Raw genomic sequence first — 17531 nt, forward strand, 5'->3', positions numbered from 1 at the left:
GAAACATCGCCAGCAACGTTGGTCACGAGAGGCTCGCAGGCAGCAGTGACATTGGAACTGCATTTAAATGCATCTCCCCTGCGCATAATTCTCTGCGCATGTTTTCTGTTTCAATTATCTTACATTTTGAGACATGTAAGCCAGTGATCATTTATCATTTTTAAATGTCCTATGATTTTGTAAGTATATCTTTAAAACTCCAGCTTTACTCAAAATAACCCAAGACCATTTACTGTGATTTAAAGTATTCATAAAGCAAGGTGATTATTACTCTTGAGACCATTGTACAAAGCCCTGAAGTGTGTTAGACATAGGCCAGAAACCTCTCTCCTTTGTTATATCGTATGAGTCTGTTAGGTTAAAAAAAAAAAAAAGTCTATTCATTTTTCGTATTCCCGTTCTATCTTAGACACTTGAAAAACAGACTTTTAGTGCCGCAATCTGAAGGGAGGGTGGTTGGGGAATTCTCTTTCCGTATTGCATATGCTACCGAAGACTTGGAAAATCAGGAGAAAAACAAACACATAAGCTTTGCTTACTCGTGTGCACACCTCCATTTTCCTAAAGTTGCAGGACTCACTGCATCCGGCAAGTGCTGTAAACACTGAATGGCTGTTGACATTGAACACTGCATAGCTGCAGAGACAGGGGCGTATGTGTTTTTTCCATTTGCTATTTCAATAGTCTAAATCGCAGTGGCAAATGAAAATACAATTGAATCTCAAGTGAATGGCCAGGAACACGGTGTATTTTATGAAATATGGCAGGATAATGAATAGGGGGTAAAAAAAAAATATAGCCTGGCTTTCAAGTCCTGATGGTTGTGATGTGATTGAATCATAGTGCATTCTGTTTGATGTCTGGGCTTTGCTGTTCAGATACGCTGCGAAGTCTGTGCATCGCCCTCTGAAAGTGCACCTGGCAAACCCGCACGGAGGCGGTTTGTTTCGCCTGCACCTGCAAGACACAGAGACGCTCAGGGTAGAATTTAAGGAGGGCTATTTTAATTCTCCTAATTGCGATCGATTCCCCACGCAGGGAAAACTATCAGTCAGGTACAAAAGAAACTGCTTAGGATTTGAAGGAATTCAACAATTTTGTTGTAGTTCCTAGCCTGGCAGGTGGTAATAATGCCTGTGCCAGCACTGTCAAAATATGAAAATTAAAGTGACGATGGGTTTTAATGAAATCCATTTGACAAATATAATTAAGGTGTTTTAATATGAAGTCCTGTAATAAAGACTACCGGTGGACTCCCTGAGGTCCTGACTAATTGTGTAGATTGCTTTTAAGCTTTGAATAGTTTTATTGGATAATGAACTGTTAAGAAGTGTTAGATCTTTCTTAAGCAGAATTTGGTTTGAAAAAGAAGAGGAGAGACAGGCCTGAGGTGTGGCATTTTAAACATAATTAGAAGAGAGATTTAAGTTAACATCTTTGATCTTGCTGTCAGTTTTTGATTAGAGCTGTAAATGCTTTAATCAAGTATAGTGTAGTCATTACATTTCTGACTGTTTTTTAAACTGCGAAATTACTGAGACATTGACATCAATTTTAACACATTCTGAGAATTTGCAGCAGAATTGGGTTTCTCACGCGAGTGTTTGCATTAGAATATCTGATTATCCTGACTCGCCAACCTTAAACACACCGGCAAAATTATACTAGGGCGAGGACTAGTTTCGTTTCCGTAGTAGTTAGGCATCTCGGCAAAACGGTACAATTACTTGATATTTATTTTGCTTTCTAGGAATGTGTTTGCCAGTTGCAAGCACTCATCCTATGAAACTATCCCATTAAAATGTGTAGACAAAGAAGCGGTCTCAGCTGTGCACGCACGAGGATTTTATATTAAATGTTCTTAACTTTCACTTTCCAAGAACCTTGTTTGCCTCGTAGCTCACTGCAGTCATCTGATGCTGTGTCTGGTTTTTTATCCCCATGCCTGGCGCATAGTGAGCACTCAATCAATGTTTGTTGAATGCATCAGTAATCACTTTACAATAGCTGAGTATGTCACCTACTTAAATTATTCTCCCCAAATTAAATACGATCTAAATAAGTGAACTCTAAGGGAAAAGGACGTTTCCTCTCCCCTCCGCCACCTGTCGTGACCCAGTTACTCGTTACAGGTATAAATGGGTATATGGCTGGTATCTCCCACTGGCTTCGGGTAGCATCCCTAAAGTGCTGTGAGGGAGTCTCCCTGGTGGAATTCTGCCTCCCTAGCACTTTGCCCAGGGGTGCAGAAGTGATGGGCTATTTTAAGGAGCCGTGCCTCGGGGCCAGCCATTGACTAATAAGGAGGCCGCACTGATTACATGGTCTTGAACTTTCTGCTTGTGTATCGTGGGTTACATAGGATCTGAAATGAAGAGTTAGGAAGTCTGGATTCTAATCGAAGCTCTGCCTAACATGCCGTTTAGCAAAATTGCTTTTCTCCAGATGATCTAATCGAACCCCCGAGTGGACTAAAGTTCTAAATCTCTGCTGACTCTACAGTTCTGTTGATTAGTCTCTGGCATGAGTCTCTTTACCACCTTCGCCCTTCTAGCCTTTCTTGTTTTTAATGTTCTCGCCTTTTTACTTTTCTTTGCACTCCTACCTTTTTCCTCTTGACCTTCCCACCGTCCATCCATCTCTCCAGGAAGTGTGTATTCAGCAAGTATTATGCACCAGGCATTATGTGTGAAAGAAACACCACCAAGTAGCAATATATTGCTTCTTGTTTCCCTGGGCCAGAGGTGGGGAGTGGGTGGGCAGGAGAGACTACTTGTTTCATACCATCCACTTCGATATGTGCCACTGGATGATAGGTGTCGGTGCCTAAGTAGGAGTAGCTGGACCAGACGCCTTTCAACATTTTTACCTGCAAATACTGCTAGAAATAAAACCTTCTCCATAGAATATTCAACAACCCATCCCATTGTGTTAAGTATCTGTTGTTTATAGTGGCTTTCAGGTCAGTATTATGTCTATTCTGAAGCTACAGTGAAAAATTTTGGACTCATTCTTTCCATAGGTCCTTCCCTTTGTCTTCTAAGGTTTGAAAAGAAATGTTTCACAGGAGAGCGTCCGTTATGCTATTGTAATTGTTAGGTTATCAGTAGACAGTTTTTAAATTATATCAGAACATATCTACATTGTCGATTATGCATGTGGGGGCAAGAAGCTTGAGGGGGAGTCATGAAATGTGGGTTCCTGGAGATCCGCAAAGATGACCAACATGTTAGTGGAGAGAACCGTGATTTTATGTGAGCTGACCCAGCACATTCGGCGCCTTCCTCTGTTTGCCACTTGCACGATGTTTTACACTTTGTGGTGCTGGTGGCGGTTTTCACATCCTTCTGCCCCATTTAAGTGTGAGCTGCTACCTGTTGGGAACACTATGTTCTTTAGATCTTCACAGTGCCTGCCACATGGTTGGCGCTCAATGATCTTTGCTGGATTGAATTATAACCCTACCTCTGATGTAAAATCTGTTTCCACGGGCAAATTGTTTAACCTTTCCGGGAGGCTTTATTTTCATCAGTATTTCCCAGAAAAAAATGAATGGAGAGTCAATCCATGGACCAATGAAAGGGACTGGCAAAACGTTTCCTTTGCGTCCATGGGCATATTGTAAACTGCTCCTTACCCCTCCAGCTCACCCCCAAATGAAATTAAGGTTCTCTGATGGGACCATGACAGTTCTCATTTCCGGAATATGTGTCCAGCGCTTGGAGATCATGATAAAAGACCTGCAGCGTGGGGAGGGATTGTTTACGTGTGATCCCTTCTGAGTCCATACATATCATCAGTCAGCCTGCTTATAAAATCATCAGCACACTCTTTCCCACTGCGCTAGGTGTTCTTTTGAAGTCTCTCATACCAAGCTCTGTGACCTCATTTCTCAAGATGTATCCACAATTTCTAAACGGAAGATTTTGGCAAATAGAAGATAGCCCCAACATGCAAATGTTTTAAGTGTTACTTTCCATTTAACACATAAAGCCATAAGGTAAAATATGATATGCGCGCTATATAGAGTTAACTGGCATTTCATTAAAGTTGTCAAGAATGAAAGTGGGTTTTCTTTGTAAGTTATATATAGAATGATTCATTATTAGTGCATAATATTTAGGATCTCACACAGAAATTTAAAAAAAAATAATCCCTGTGTTACACATTGTCTCTGCATTGTTTTTAAAGAGAGCAAGGAGATAACCTGTAGAAGTTATGCATCAGTTACTCATCTGGATTGATTTAGTAGCTTATGAAAAAAGTGGAAAGATTTCCCTTCTCCATTGGAATCAGTGTTTAAGAGTAAAAACATGAGAAATAAAAATTAGCTCAAATGAAATTCATTCTCTTTCCATCTTGCTCTCACTAAGGAAAGAAAGTTAATGGTCTGTGCCGACGTCTGCCTCCATGAAACCAGAGAGCATTTGGACGTGGTCAGAAGATGCTAATTCTTATATTCAGGGGCGGTCCCAGGACACGTCTTGCTTCTCTGTTACCAGCGGCTTTGTCGTCGGGCGTCAGGGAACAGATCTGGTACCAGGCTCTGTGCACCAGGCTCTAAAGCGCGTGTCACCCACTGTAATGACATTGAATCACCTTTAGGGTGAACCAGCGCTAAGTCCAGGAAAACCCTGCAGACAGTTCAAAAAGAGCTGCACTTTCCATGGTGCCGAGGAATCAAGAACAATTTTGAATTCGTTCTGCCTTGTTCCTTCTCACTTTTTTAAAGGCTTGTTGGTGTTACTCTTTTGGTAGGAACCTGACATATACTCTCTACTCAGCAGCCTTCTCTTTTTCTTCCCAGTATTTTGAGCCTCCAGCTTTGTAATACAGTTTTTTAAATATGGCATTTTGCTTTCAAACGGGAGTTCAGTAGGAGATAAAAATTCCTAATTAACAATTCCTCAGCTTGGGTGACATGTGTAGTGTGTTTTGAGTTTGTAAGTGGTATAATATATACCTATTAAATAATTTGTTTAGTCATCTGTTAAGACTTTGAGAGGTCTGTTTGTACTTGGCTTTGTAAAACAAATATTTGTATTTAGATGGTATTTTTTTGGGGGGGGGGTGTTTTTTAAAGGTTTCAGTCACTTTTCCTGCACCTGAAGAGGAGAATGGGATTTGCCAGTGATAAATGGGGAAGTTGACTAGCTAACTAATAAAGATTTGTCTTAATCAAGTATGATTTGTCAGAACAGGAGCGCACTGGGGTCAGGGCGCGCGCAATGAATTATACAGCATTCACAGGAGGAAAGGACCCGGCGAGAGACCTCATAAATATGCTGCCATTACCCACGGCTAATTCATATTCAAAGAGTGCTCTGCACAGCCGGCTTCTAGGTTGCTGAGCTGTTCACCGGCGTCCTGGGCGTTCTGTTTGTGTGAAGATGGGAAAAAAAAAAAAAAGAAGTTTCATTATGTTTGGGCTTCGTCTGGGTTTTCAGGGTGTACCAGTCCCCAGCACCATGATACCAATCATTTGAAGTGAGTGGCTGATTCCATGACATCACATATATTTATTTAGCGCCTACTATGGGCTCTGCAACGTGCCAGGCCTGGCGGGGAGGGTACAGGTGTACCGGACACGCTCTCCGCTAGCAGAGGGTCAGGATGCTTTCTTACAACCCTTCAAGCATTGTCTCTAAACTCAAATATGGCCAAAGGAAGAGAAGCCACGTGCCTTCACATTAAATATGTTCTCCCGGGGAAGGGTTGAAAAACGAAAAACTAGCTCGTGCTATTTCCTGACGTTTGACTTACATTAAGTATGTAGGAGATATTTTCTTGTTTCCACCAAGCTTGACTTCCTAATCAATGATTCATATTCTCGTTTGTGTGTGTGACTAATTGCTTTGATAGGTTAAGAAAAGTCTCTTTTTTCAGGCTTTATCTTCTCAGTCACTTCTTTGACTTGAAGGGCATATTGTTCCTTCCCTGCGTGTTGAACGCCCCTCTAAGCACTGCTCCGCTGTGAAGCAGTGGCCGAGGCCGCTGGTCTGCGTGCGCGCGTAGGCGGGAGGGTCCCCTCCTGGGCTCCAGAGAGTCAACATGAGGGAGCGGCACTGTCTTCAGGGTTTCTTTCATGCTTAAGTGGCCTCTCGCATGGTTTTCGGATGAGATTATCATTATGACAGACTAGTTTGTAGTGTCTCAGTGTCTAAATTGGGTAGAAAGGTATCGGCATCACCTTTCTCAATGGACCAAGCACTGTAGTCATTGGGGATTTCTTTGCTTCAGGTGGGAAAAACCCACCAATTCTGTGATTCAAAGGTGAAGCGAAGAGGTTTGGGGGGGGGGGGGGTGAGCCAGTGCTTAGAACAACGTCTGAACTTCAGGGTGGCGAGCCCTCCGTGACATCAGAGCCTGCCACCCTCATGGCCTCATGGTGACGCCATGAGGATGCTCACCAGGCAGTGCAGAGGGCCGGGCAGTGAAAACAGGCCAGAGCCAGTTGGTTCTCGGAAATGAGTGGCCTTCACATCAGCAGCCCTCGTTGCCTCAGTGAGCGCTGTCACGGCGTGTCCCGCACAAGGCAGGATGCACAGCGCCCGGAAGGGGATTGGGACCCTGAAACTGGGGGCAAGGAAAGAGCGGGAGGAGCAGGCCGGCTGGGCCCGGGATGTGGACCACAGTGTGTGGGGCTCTTGGGCCTTAGGAAACTCATCTTGCTTTCGTTTTCCTTTCAAGTAGGAGTTGTTTTTTAATATTCTCATCCTTGTATTGGTTTTATGACATTCCAAAAGTCATAAAATGTCTAGCTTCCTTTTTTGTTACGTGTTTGACCAAAGCGTGGCTCCAGATTGCCCGGCCAGAATGCCTGTGATGTTGGCCATTTACGGGCTGGTGAAAACCCGGTGAGTGCCAGTGGCCCTAACCATGGGCTTGGGGATCCATCAGATGTGGGTTTTGAATACTGGCCAACCTTGGGCAAATGTCTTAACCTCTCTGAGCCTGAGATCCCTTGTCTTTAGAAGGGGTTCATAATAATCTATGTCTTAGGGTGGTTGTGTGAAGATTAAATGCACTATCTGTCGAGTACTTAGCTCTGTGGCTGGCATACAATGAGGCAGGCAATAAATAGGCAAAACTAAAAATCCTTCCCCGGGGGGAGATATTCATTGCCATATTTTACACACCGCCTGTAAGCAATAAACTTTTGTTGGATATGTATTGAATGAATGAAGTCATTTTTTCATCACCAAGGTTTACGCCTGCAAGCATTTTTCCCTCAGAAAAGTCCCATCTCAACTTGTTAATACTTTTGCATGGAAGTTAGTTTTTTAAAAGACTCCATTTTAGTGGTTCCCTAATAGAGCTTGTTGAGATATAATTAAAAATTCTTCTTAGCATTATGCTAATAAGCTCAATATACAGTCTTGCCCATGAAGCCTAATAGGTTCTCTATTGTATTTAGAAACAATAGTGGCTTTGTTTTATTCTGAATTTTAGAAACTCCCAATGTCATAGTGCTGGCTAAGAAAGACAAACAACAGTATACTTCTTGAAAGGAGCTTTACTGAAAGAATTCTCTAAGTGCATATTTGGTTATGTATTATCCTTCTGAGGTCAAACTGATATTTCAGTTTACAAAATTGAATGATTCTTTACGGTCCTTCACACGATGTTCACTAACAGTTGCCATCTGATAAGCAAAATTATCAAAATCGATATTTATTTAGCCTTTCCTTAAAGTCAGAAGGATAGCCCTGGTCAGTGTGGCTCAGTTGGTTGAGCTTTGTCCCGTGCACCAAAGGGTCACAGGTTCGATTCCTGTTCAGGGCACATGCCGGGGTTGCGGGTTTGGTCTCGGTTGGGGTGCATACAGTAGGCAAGCAATCGAAGTTTCCCTTTCTTTCTCTCCCTCTCCTTTCATCTCTAAAATCAATTTTAAAAACATATTTAAAAAATAATAACAAAAATAAAGGCAGAAGGATATCACAAATATTAGGGACTCTTTAGCTTCTTCATATCTTTTATTTATTTAGGAAGACAATAATCTGGGCTCAGTTTGGATCTTTCACTGCCCATACATCTCAAGTTTAGATATAATACCAAGGTCACTTCACCTCAAAATTTTGCCAGAATATAGCATAGAATCATCTATCCCTTTTTGGTTGGGCTTTTCTCCATTCGTTCACCAATTCCCTTGTCTTGAGTTTCCTTCATTTCTACCTCTCAAAATGTCAGTGTCTAAAGTGCACGACTCTGCTGCTTTAGAGTTGTTCAGGAATAAAATGTCTCCATCCTTTTGTCTGCCTCATGACATGGTATAAATTCCCCTCTTAGATTTTAGAGTTTTCTATAGATTGCTCTGGCTTATTTGCACGCATTTCAATTAAACTTTATTTACAAAAACAGACCACAGGATGGATTGGCCTAAGGGCCCTACTTTGCAGACTCCTACTCTAGACCAGTGGTTCTCAAAGCACAGTCCCAGGGAACCAGCAGCAACAGTGTTATCTGGAAACTTGATAGAAATGCAGCTTCTTGGGCCCCACTCCGACCTACAGAATTACAAATTGTGGGTATGGAGCCCAGGAATCTTTGTTTTAACAACCTGGCTTACATTTGTGTATTGATTGATCAATGCCCCATCTACTTCCACAAAAAGAAGTGTCTTACACTAAAAGATCAGGTAGGTATATCAAGAGCAGAAAATATTAACTCATAACAGAGGACCAGCCAAGAAGTAAAAAGATCTGGACCAGTGTGGAACAGGGGTAGGACTTGCTATATGAAAAAATCCTAGAACAATGTTTTAACAATTAAGGATTAAACTCACCCAGAGCTTCCTAGGATTCAGGCCAAAGAAGAAAAAATGTTGGATTACATCGCTTACATCATTCAATAGTACAAAATGAATTATTTCCTGTACTGTCAAAAAATTTTTTTAAATCAGGAAGGGGAAGAAGTGTGGCTGTGGTCTTTAAATAAAACAAACTAAGAAATGTGATGACTCCTGCCCTTGAAATCAGCTTGACTAACACAGTATAGAAATATTCCTTGTTTCACAATTTCTTAAGTAAATCTTTCGTCCGAAAGACCCAGTTAAAGGGGTAAAGTTCTATGCCAGGTCCAGATATGTAGTGTTATAGAATGTTAAGGAAAGTCGGCCAGCGGTCCCGAACAAAGCATTTAATGTGACTTCTGGCAATTTTTAAGAAAATATATACCTGAGCCCCACTTTCAGAGATTCTAATTTATTCAGCCTAGAACAAGGCCAACACAACTGTGTTTATTAAAAGTTCTGTAAATGTGTCTGGTCCCGAACCAGAGAAGCACCCCCACCCCTGATGAGAACCTGCGCCCTTTCCCGTCCCCTTCCAATTTCGGTCACCTGGCTGGGGGTTTTGAAGGAAAGAAATGGCCGAGAATTCCAGAATGAGAGCACCAGCTGAACGCTGAAAAGTGGGGATTGTCTGATGTGGAGTGAATAAAGACGCCCCCTCCCGTGCTGTAGCTCCAGGACAGCAAGTCGGCCTTGTCCCCCGGGCCCACCCGATCGATGGCAGCGATCGCCTGGAGCTCCGCGCGGAGGCGGGAGTTGCAGGCGCGCGCGTTGCGGGGCCGGGTGATTGATTAATGGTATCTGCCGGTGTCGGGATTAAAGAATGGCAGCGTGATGGCAGATATCTGTTGACTTTGCTCTCAGGACGAGATATGTGGATAGCAGAGATGACATTTTGTTGGAAAATTAAAGAGACGGACTTGTTTTTGTCTCGCTGACTTTTATTTCCAGATGTTAATTTCTTTCACTTCGAAGCCGCCTTTTATCAGCCTTCTCACTTTGTCGATTTTCCCCTCGAATCTCCAGCGTGATTTCCTGCCTGGTGTTTCTTGAATGTTGACCATCCTTTGGGTCAGAACTCTGTGTTTCTTAAGCTCAGACTCAGCAGCGTTGGTGGCCAAGGCCTGTCCCCTGCCTGTAGCCATCGCCCTGTGTTTCTTCAGATCAGCACGGTGCTTTTTCCCACGTGCCTACCACTGGCATAGGTCGGGGTGCCGCGGACTCATCCCCAGACCCCCACAATAAAGCGAGGATGGCAATAGACCAAGTCACATGAAGCTTTCGGTTTCCCAGTGCATGTAAAAGTTAGATTTACACTATACTGCGGTCTGTGGCGTGGCAAGAGCATTATGTCTAAAAACCAACGTACATACCTTAATTAAAAATGCTTTATTGCTAAAATATACGAACTGTCACCTGAGCCTGTGAGAACAGACGTGCTCAACACAGTGTTGCCGCAAATCTTCAAAAAAAGTGTAGTATGTGCGAAGCGCAATAAAACAAGGTATGCCTGTATGTCTGTGCCCCTTCCTCATGTTTTAACCTAGGTGTCTGCTTTCAGTGTGCTCAGAAAGGTCAAGATAATGAAAAGAAAAGTGTATAAAACATAACATTTTAATTTATAAATCAATGAAACCATTGGTCCAGGCTTTGAGTTAGGATATAAAGTGGAATTTTAAAAAATATATAAGATGTGTAAGAAAATGGTATAACTCCTTCCAGATGAATTCTAAATATTTTGTGTGAATTAGTAATAGCTCTGTGGCCTCCTCCCTCACACCATAAACAAAAATTAAATCAAAGTGGATCAAAGACCTAAGTGTAAGAACTAAAACTATAAAACTCTTAGAAGAAAACAGAAGCTTAAGTCTTCATGGCCTGGATTTGACAATGGATTCTTAGATATGAGACCAAAAACACAAGTAACAAAAGAAAAAATAGATAAATTGGACTTTATTAAAGTTTAAAACTTCTGTACATCGAAGATACTATCGAGAGAGTGAAAAGACAACCTGCAGAATGAGAGGTGAATTTATGTATCACATATCTGATAAAGGCCTAGTGTCTAGAGTGTATAAAGAACTCTTACACCTCCACAGCAAAAAGACAAGCCGATTTAAACGTGGACAAAGGACTTGATTAGACATTTCTGCAAAGAAGACGTACAAATGGCCAACAAGCACATGAAAAGATGCTCAACATCATGAGTATTAGGGAAATGCAAGCGAAAACCACAATGAGATGCTACTTCACACCTACTAGGATGGCCATACTTAAAAAAAAAAAAAAACACAAAATAAAACTGTGGGTGATGGGTGAAGAGAAATTAGAAGCCTGGGCATTGCTGGTGGGAATGTAAAATGGGATAGCCAGTGTGGAAAAGTCTTGTGGTTTCTCAGAAAGTTAAACACAGAATTACCATATCATCTAATAATTTTCACTACGAGGCATATGCCCAAAAGAACTGAAACCAGATATTCAGACAAATATTTGTACACAAATGTTCATAACAGTACTATTCACAACAGCCAAAAGGTAGAAACAACCAAAATATCCATCAATAGATGAATGGATGAGCAAAATGTGGTTTATCCATACAATGGAATATTATTCAGCCACAAAAAAGTATGATACCTGCTACAACATGAATGAGCCTTGAAAACATCAAGCTAAGTGAAGGAAGCCAGTTCATATTTTCAAATGTATGCGATTTCAATCATTTTTATTATTTAAACCTGAAGATCACAAGCTATGTGTGTCTGTTACTCATGTGTGTGTATATTGACATGCATCTTTTGCCACATACCTGAACTGATTCTGTCCTTTGGGCCATCTCTCTCTTCTAGTTTCAGTTCAAACTAAGACCATAAAAGGAAATAGCAAGAAGAGGAATGCCCAGGCCAGTGACTCTGGTATCATGTTGTATTCGAATATGACACTTGAGTCTACACTGAGCCAAGCGTTCTCCTGTTAGTCTCTGAGCATGGGTCTGAAGCCCTGTGACTGTGTTTTATTTTATAAGTATATGTGTGTGGCGGGCTGGGAGGGGGTGGTTGGAATGTCATCTTCTGATTTCCTGCCTTTCACAGCAACAGTAATCAACTCAAATGTATGTGGTAGTGGGGACCCAGTGTAGGCTTATCTTCCAAATTTTGAAAGAAGCCAGAGTCCACTTTTTATATGAAATCGCCTATTTAAAAAAAAAAAAAAAAAGGTTGCCAACCAGTTAAGAAATGCTTAAAATCGTCTTTCATAAAAACAAAGCATGTTTGCCAGCCACGTAAGTTCTGTAGTCCACCCGACTGTGACTTCCAAATAAAGAGATAATTAGAATGTTGTACATTCAGTGACAGAAATGTGTGCAGGTCACAACTCTGCCGGTAATGATTTCTCAAAAGCTTTTCTAATTACTTTCTAGTCACTTGTCAATAGTTTAGGGCACTTTTTGTTCTTCCAGAATGAGTGATTCATTCAACCCTGGGATCTGGACGATGCTGTTCACGGCTCCCTTGTCTGTTAAGTAAATACACGTTTGGTAAATTCCACAAGTGAGCCTCTGGGATGTGTTTTGACAGTTTTGCCCATTCAGGTTGTCTGCTACTTCATCGCCTGACTTTTACATTCTTTATTGGATTGTGAAAAGGGGACGGCTTTCCCCTCTGGTCTTGTTTCATAGAATAGAACTGATTCATTCTCATTTTTGAATGGCGCTGTAATTAACATGGTTCCTTTTGTTTAACAACCTCAATTTACATAGTACCTGCTCATTCCAGAGCATCATTATTGATGGTACAGCCTCGCTGACTGATGTCTGAGGGCTCTGGGAATAGTGTTTGTTAATTATCTGCAGCAAACCGGGTAACTAAGGGGAGGCTCTGCTACCATGACTTTGATGAAAGTGACGCTGATGATTTTTTTAATTGCTTAATGATAGATTTGATCGTTTTAAAGCAAAATAGAATACATGCTGACCTGCTAAGGAGGTAGTGTTAAATCATAACTTTTAATCATAGCTTTTAAAAAGATAAAGAAAGAGACAAATCAGGACTCTGGGCACCTTTGGGCTATATTTCTACTAAGAATACTAAGTTTACCTTCAGTTTATATGAATGTATAATTTCCTGGAATAATGTCATCATCAAAGTGCTTGTAAATATTTTATACCACATAGTAAATGCAGATGTCCTCAGAGCCCAAGCAGGCTATTGTATGAAGCAGTTGGTCCAACATTGTAGATTTGGACAAACGAGAGTATAGAACTTGCTTAAAAATATCTAAGTCTGAGTTTGTTGTTGTTGTTTTTAACTTTGGGGCCAGGGGACAGGGGATGGGACTACATCTGTGGGCCTCATTTGGCTCTTTGTGGTCTAGTTGGCTTAAATGCTCTATAGAGAAAAAGAGGCATTAAGACTTTATAGTCATTGATTCCTAACATTGCAGAGGTGTTTCCTTCTCTCCAGAGCTTCTGTGCCTACATTGGACTTCCCAAGACAAGAATGGTAATTATTTTGTCTGGGTTTGTTTTTATGAGAGTGGTCATTGGGATCTTTCTACCTCCTGTCTATAGGCAGAAGTTCCCCACCTGTCTTGAATCGTCAAATAATAAAAGACGGTGAAAGAACTGCCTTTTCCATTCCCCATCTTTCCAGGTGTCAGGAACTGAAAAGGCTCCTCCTGTCTGAGTAACATCCACACTGAGGGAAGCGACCCACCCCGGTCATGGTCCCAGAGTCCGTGTGGCTGGCCCAGCCACTCCGTGAGCAGCCCCCCGGGAGAGCTGGGCATGACTCCTCTGCTTTCCCAAAGCAGTACGTTTGTCCTTTTATTGGACTCAGTGGCCAGAAGTTCCCAAGCCATGTCTAAAACTCAGCACTCCAGATCGTTAGGAAATATCACTGTGTTTTCCATCTGTCTGGTTGGTATTCTGCAACATACATATAAAACCACGTGCTTCAAAATAAAAAGTTCTTTCACGGTATTTCCTTGTACTCCGGCACTCCATAGACGTCCCTGCGTGCCGACAATAGCTGCATATTTTCAAACGCCTTTGACCTGGTTCTAAAATTGCTAATGATGTTTTTGAGAGCCAGAAAATAACCTCCCTTCTCTTAGTCCTTAAAAGAAGACTCAACGGGCTGTTTTTACTTTTAAAATGAATTTATTAGAAACCACATCCTTGATAAAGTTTGTACAAAGAAAGTTAAACATAAGTGTGCTGAGGCATGATCATTAATTTCTGGTCCGTGTACTGCTTACAGCTCAGTGGCTAAAATCATTTCTTGAATATTTTGAATTGAGCAAAGGGAACATTTTCTGGTGAATTATATTTGAGGCTTTCTCCCCTTCAGCCATGTTACTATAACATGATATGGGCGTCAGTCAATTCTGCCCTCTCATAGAGAATATTTTAGCCTGCTCATCTCCAAAATACGAGTTCAGTAATGTTTTTACGTTCACTCAGGTCAGTCTTACGGGGGCCCAGGTAGCATTACTGTTTTATGAATGGAAAGCAGTGATGCTTCTTCCAGTGATACAAGCTCCATGACCAAAGTCTTATCTTTAGTGATGCCAGGCCAGTCCTTCAGGAAGCACCCTGCTCAATTGGCGGATCCCTGATTCGTTCCATTATGGGGCAGGAAAGTGCTGAATGCCTACTGTATACTCTCCCCTCCCCCTAGCATACTGAAAAAGAGAGGAAACGTTAGCCAAAACCCACTTTGCAGCCTGTCACCCAATAAAAAGGGCCATGGATCAAGGATATGATTCATTCTGGGTAACTGTGAAAACAAAAGCTTACTTTAGAATTGGAATGCCAAGCTCCCAGGATGACTCCCGGGACCCCTGTGGAAAGGACAGAAGTGCAGGAAGGAACTTCTCTTCCCACGAATTCATTCATCAGGCTCACACTGACGCGGAGAATTCCAGCCGGCGGCATCAGTTTGGATTTTCCCTTACGCTTCCCATTGTTTCTGCCCCTCAGGAAGATCCTCACACAGTCAACAAGGGAAGTGTTTATAAAACTTTTAATTTCTCAGACTATTTCAATAACGGGAGCACGGCTATTCCCATTCTATAGGCCCTTCGAAAGTCTGAAACTGGAAACTCTGGACTCGGTATCACGTCTGCATTGGGGTAGGCCTGCGAGCTTGTGTTCTTTGCTGGTATTTTGGTGAGTGGTTGCATCTGAAGTTAAATTATTCAAGAAAAGTAAACCTAACAATGTTACTAATTTTTAAATAAAATAATCCCTAAGCGTCTAATACTATTCTGACCAAGGACAATCTATTTTTTAAAAGATTCCCCTCTAAGTTGCGTGTTCTATTTGGTTTGATTGGGGTGAGGGAACACATAGTGGGGGGGGAAAAACTTACATAACTATCTCTGCATGAAATTTTGCTTTCACTCTGCAAGAGTGAGTGCCTCTAATACGTTTGGCCAGGAACTTTCGTTGTTGTTGTATTACAATTGAAGGTAGCCAGTAAGAAATGAAGAAATAATTGTTTGCAACAAATGTATGTTTGTGTGTGAAGACCAGGACATGTGCACCCTTGCCAGTATCTCTCCTCTTGCCAGACAGGGTTAATACTTAGGATGCGGAGGTATTTCCCAGCAGGCCAAGAGAGTGAGGGAGGGATTTATGGCTCCTGCAAAGGCCTGAGCCCGTTGCCTCTTGTTCCATTGATTCCTTCAGTGGCAGACTATAGATCCGTCAGACTAGAGTTTTTCCGCGGACCTGATAGCATTGTGGATCTGTTCCCTGCCTTTCAACGTGGGCGTCTCCAGTGCCGCACTGGATATGCTCTGAGGGCAGGAACGGATCACAAACCTTTCATATGCTCCATTTTTCACCTTCTTCCATTTTCTCATTGCTTTATTTCTTCCATAAATACTTATTGGGAACATTACACTGGTGACAGACACAGTGGTAAAAATAGTAATAAAGTAGCAGTAATAATCTCCCTCCTATTCATTTGAAATTACATATATAATACCATCAATCTTGAAAGGAGAAAGGATTATATAAATAGTATTTTGCTGAAATAATTCCAGTATTGATGGTGTTCATCAATATTAGGGATTTTAAGTTATAAATTAAAATTGCTACATTATGTCAATTAAAGGAAGTCAGTGTAACGGTAGCACTTGATAGAATGACAAAATTCAATATTACAGCTATTATGCAAAAGAAAAAAAGAAAAAATTCAACCCTACTTGTTTCCTCCTTTTCAACTGTCAGTATCATCTTCCAACTTTTGTGATGCCTCCCCTGGGAACCACATATCTTCTCCAATTTTACCTTAAGGACAAATCACATGGAGGTAATAATAAAAAGCTAATGTCAGTCTGAGAGGAGATGCTATAATGGGAAAGCACTACACTGGAAAGAATTTTCAGAGTTTTATAGGTATCAAAAATATATTTATGTTATTGTACTTAACCCTTTTTAGTATTTGGAGCTTCTATCCTGAAAGGAACACACAGTACATTCCTTTTTCTGATGTGCCCTGAAATACAAACTCTAATGTAACATTTGCCCTTGAACTGCTAAAGCTCCACTACCAGCACAGAAGGCCCCTCAGTGCAAGGGCCTGGTCTCCTTTACTGGCCGTGTCCCCAGCGTCTGCATCTCACACAGAGTTCTGGGCTCAATGATTACTCACTGAGTGCACTGATTTCATGACTATGCGGTTACGTGTATTTATATGGTACCCTCTAGCTTTCAAAGCATTTTCACGTAGATTATTTTATTTGGCTATAACAACAATTCTGTGAGAAAGATAGGACAGATGTTTTAATCAATGAGTAAAATTGCCGTTCAAGTGGGTTATGGCACACCCAGGATAGGGGGGCAAGGTCATAATAGTCCATTGGTGTGTTTTTAAATATCAGTTATGATTCAGTGAATGGTTATTGTTATAGCCCAGTCACTGTGCTAAACATTCTAACTGGATCGCCTCACTTAACCCTTCCAGCAGCCCGGTGATCGAGCCTGTGTTCATCCCCGTCTTGGAGATGAAGGAGCACAGGGCAGCCCAGCCAGCCTCAGCGCTAGGGGTTGGGCTCCAGCGGCGGGAGGTCACAGCCGGAGCTCTCAGCACGGCCTACCCGCCACCCTGCAGCTTTCAGGATGTCCCTCCGAAATGCATGTCAGCATTCACACACGAATCAAAGAACGACCGTGGTGATTCCTTAATGACTTTATTGAATGATTTGCTGTTGTTATAGTAGATACTTTCTAATGTTTCTGTAAGTTTATTAGCCAGAGAGGATTGCTGTTACAGGTTACGGATAAAGAGACGATACAAGAGGAAAAGAAAAGTCAGACAAGCTGCCGGAATGAGGAGAGAGGCAGATCATCACTCCTCTGTGACAGATAAGGCACCTCCCAGGCAATGGGGAATGAGTCTGAAAAAATGTATCAAGGCAGCGGAATCCGTGTCGGGTCTTGTAAAAGATGCTGCAGTCAGAGAAGAGCCGACCACTGCCAACCAAATGGGATGATCGCAGCGGGGGAAAACCTCATCGGAACTCAGCAGTGTGGCTTTTAATGAATGTTCCTACCTGCCTCTGCCATATACATAGTTTGGAACTTCTGCCTCCAGCTTGGGCTCTCCTCAACTCCTTATTAACAAGTGCGCCTCGTCCTGACCCAGATATCCGGAGTCGCTAAAAACACACTAAACTTCAAGAGAGCAGAAGCCTGGGGGCAGTTCTACTACCAAGAAGCTGCAGTAATTGA

General features: G+C 41.9%; 1 protein-coding gene across 8 annotated transcripts in view; it reads left to right on the forward strand.

Annotated features, from left to right (window-relative positions):
• Positions 1–17531, forward strand: part of VTI1A (vesicle transport through interaction with t-SNAREs 1A) — a 278815-nt gene that overhangs the window by 141341 nt on the left and 119943 nt on the right. The gene's annotated exons all lie outside the window — the stretch shown is intronic.

Source organism: Miniopterus schreibersii (genome assembly GCF_964146895.1).
Source record: "Miniopterus schreibersii genome assembly, chromosome: 14".
Taxonomy (NCBI): Eukaryota; Metazoa; Chordata; class Mammalia; order Chiroptera; family Miniopteridae; genus Miniopterus; species Miniopterus schreibersii.